The sequence below is a fragment of the Zingiber officinale genome, chromosome 5A (genome assembly GCF_018446385.1).
Source record: "Zingiber officinale cultivar Zhangliang chromosome 5A, Zo_v1.1, whole genome shotgun sequence".
NCBI classification, from domain to species: Eukaryota; Viridiplantae; Streptophyta; class Magnoliopsida; order Zingiberales; family Zingiberaceae; genus Zingiber; species Zingiber officinale.
The window spans coordinates 10045508-10049278 of NC_055994.1; positions in this window are offsets into that span (position 1 = coordinate 10045508).

Sequence of the window (3771 nt, forward strand, 5' to 3'; positions counted from 1 at the left end):
AGTTAAGAGAATTCTGAGATACCTTAAGGGCACAATTCGAGTAGGTCTATGGTACCCTCGCACGGAGTCTTTTGACTTGATAGGTTATACCGACTCCGATTACGCTGGGTGCAAATTGGATCGGAAAAGCACTAGTGGGGGTTGCCAATTTTTAGGTTCATCATTAGTTAGTTGGTCAAGTCGGAAGCAACATTGTGTTGCTCTCTCCACGACCGAGGCTGAATACATTGCCATGGGAGAGAGTGTATCACAATTGTTGTGGATGATCCACACTCTAGAAGATTATGGACTTTCGTATAAGGGAGTGCAAGTGTTGTGTGACAACATCAGCACAATAAACCTAATAAAAAACCCAGTCCATCATTCAAGGACCAAACATATTGAAGTGCGTCACCACTTCATTAGAGATCACGTAGCTAGGGGAGACATTGCACTCACCTATGTTGAGTCAAAGTCAAACTTAGCCGATATTTTCACCAAACCTCTTCCGGAAAATGAATTTAGTCATTTGAGGAGAGAATTGGGAATGTGTTTGGCTCAATAGTCCATTAGGACTTCATCATGATCAATAAGGACAATTAAAACAACAAGAGAAATAGGGAAATTAACTTGGGCAACTTGGGAACATCTCACACAAACTATAAGGTTTAATAAATGCTTTTTGTTTGCTAGAAATGGGGTGAGATGCTAGGATCAGCCGAATTATTCAAAATGTATCATGCATCCCTTGAATAATTAGGTTGAAGAGACATAAATTGAGTATGGGGAAGACCATTACATAATTCATGTGTATTTGGTTCCTAGATCTTACTCATATATTCCAACCAAGGAAACTTGGTTGGACCTTTACCTAGAAATTATGAAACTTTGGTTGATGGACTGTTTGATACACTTGAACGATGCTTTTCATGACTTTGATTGATACTAGGACAAGTCCTTGAAAGAATGATAGTAAGTTGGTTATATTTTGACAAACTTGAAATTGAACATAACAAAGGTCAAAATCTCAGTTTTCAGACCTTAAGTTGTTTGTTTTCTAAATGTCTGCAACTTTAGGGCTATAAACAAGTTCAGACCATAATTTTTAGGTAATCGTTATGCTTGTAGATCCTCCAGGTTCTAGGTTCTGAACTTGGAAGTTTTCCTAGAGAAACTTCCACGAACTATCGAACATCTCTATGAATTTCGCCATTCGAAATTACTAATTTCGCCATCGAAATTATCGAGAGATCTAAGATCGACATCGATCGGTTCACGACCGATCAGTCACCGCACGCCATCGATCATTTCGATCGGTCACGCACCGATCGGAGTTCCCCGATCGGTCCGGAGACCGATCGGCAATCGGCCGCAAGGCATCGATTCTCTCGATCGGTCTACCGACCGATCGGAGTTCCCTGATCGGTCGAGGACCGAATCGATCGCCTCCGACCGATCAGGATGTTCCTGGATCGGTCCATGGACTGATCAGGATGTTCCTGGATCGGTCCATGGACCGATCAGGAGGCTCCTGATACCTTCTGATCGGACAGTCGTCCGATCATTTCATCAACTGTACACCAATCAGAAAACCCTTAAAACTTCCCGATCCTTTCTTTTCCCTCTTCACGCGGAAGCCCTAGCCGACTCTTCCCTACACCTCACCTCTTCTCTTCTCTTTGCACGCCGGAACCCTAGCCAAAGCTCTAGCCAAAACTTCAATGGCACCAAGGTAACTTCTTACTTCTCTATAACTTGGCATTTCGGTCTCATTTCTCACCATATATGTGGTTTTTGTTTCGGGGGCTCCGGTGCTCACTTACTTGCCCCATTATATCACTTTGTTAACTCTTAGAAAGAAACCAGTGGGTGAGGGGACCTCTAAGTCACCTAAGAAGTCGAAGTCTAAGGGTCCTTCCCGACCTCAACCATCTGTTTCCGGGAGATTCCCGAACCACAATTTTGAGGAAGCCTTTAGACAAAGAACCTTTAAATTACTCCCTTGTAGGTCTGTAGATCGTAAATTCATGGACGAATTTTGTCCAACTGTGTCTGAAATCATTGTCTACTATAAACTTGACTCACTTGTCTACTTAGAACGGGATATCAACTACGACTTGGTCTCTGAGTTTTATAACAACCTTCATCAGACTAATGATGCAGGTTATAAAACAAGAGTTGCTAAGCGGACTCTTGATTTCAGTTTCTCATCCTTCTTTGACTATCTCGATTGTCGGAGGTGTTCCGGTAATGTCTTTTCGATATTTCCTGATTTACCAGATCCTTTACCTCCACCCTGTGATATCTCATCTGACGATATTTATGAGTACTTCTTCAGACATCCTAGACCGGGTGGCCTTGATGAGCTAGATGTTGACTTCCCTACTTTTGCAGCCTTGAGATTATCTCCTCAAGACTACATTCTTTTTAAAATTGTCACAAACTGCCTTCTGCCTATCACATCTAAACCATTGTCTGAGATCCAACCATATCATTGCCTGATGCTTTATGAATTGCGTCGGCGTCTCGACTTTGACATCGTATCTAGCATCTACTCTTCGATCATCTCCTATAGTGAGCCGAGCGGCTACACTGTTTATATGCCTTATGGGCATATAATTACAAATTGGCTCGAGACCTTTCAGATTGATGTCTCTAAGGGTAGAATAGTCAAGATGGTCAGACAGGATTGCAGACTTGGGAAGCGGGCATTTTCCAAGTCTGGAATCATAGGATAAAATGGGGATGTTTGGTGGAAGGATGGGAGAGCTCTAGGTGAGTTACCACGGGGACCTACACGACAGGTTGCAGCTGCTCCTGTTGCTGCTCCTCCTGCTGCTGACGATGGAGAGGCTGATCCTGATCTGCGCTGGCTGATCCTGATCTGCGCTAGCAGATCGCCGAGCTGGAGAGTCGCTTTGATCGGCACGATGAGCTGCTGGTTGCTGAGCTTCACGGGCTGCGCGTCCGGATTGACCAGCGCTACGATGATTTACGCAGTCAGTAGCTGGCGACACATCGGGTGATTATGGATTGGATGGCCAGATACCCACCTCCGCAGGATTTCCCGGGCTATCCATCCTCGAGCAGCGGCATGCCACACCTCAGAGACCCATTCCTCCCGTTGATGATGCTGATGCTCCTCATGATGAGGAGGCTGATTGATATACATTATTCTATGATGTCATTTTGACTGTCTATGTTTTGGATGTTGGTTGTTGGATATGTATGTCTGTCCTGGATACTTACTGATTTCTTCTATTTATGTTGTTTATTTTCTTTCTTTATGTTTCACTCCTTATTGGTTTTTAATATGTTGTTCATATGTCATGTCTTGTATGTCTCTTATTTCTTTATCACTGTCTTATAATACATTTAGAGGGTGTTCTAGGTGAATTAAGAAAAAGATAGTATGGGTTAAGGGGGAGTCCTTAACGTTCTCTTACCTAATTCGCACCTTTTCGGTGTTTGACAAAGGGGGAGAGAATAACTAAGTTTAGAGATAAATGAAAGTTTGGCTTTAGGGGGAGGACCTTGATTCTCCTATCCTTACATGGTGTTGTATCTGTCTTAGGGGGAGGATCTTGATTCCCCTAAAATTAGGAAAATATGGAAATATGAACATTTCTGATCTAAACTTAAATCGTGTTGTCAAACAACAAAAAGGGGGAGATTATTGATATAGTCTGACATGGCTGTTGTTTTGATGTTGACACTGATTTAAGTTTGTATCAGATATTAATTAAACTCGGACTGATTAATGATCAAGGATGATCATGAGGAGAGGAAAAG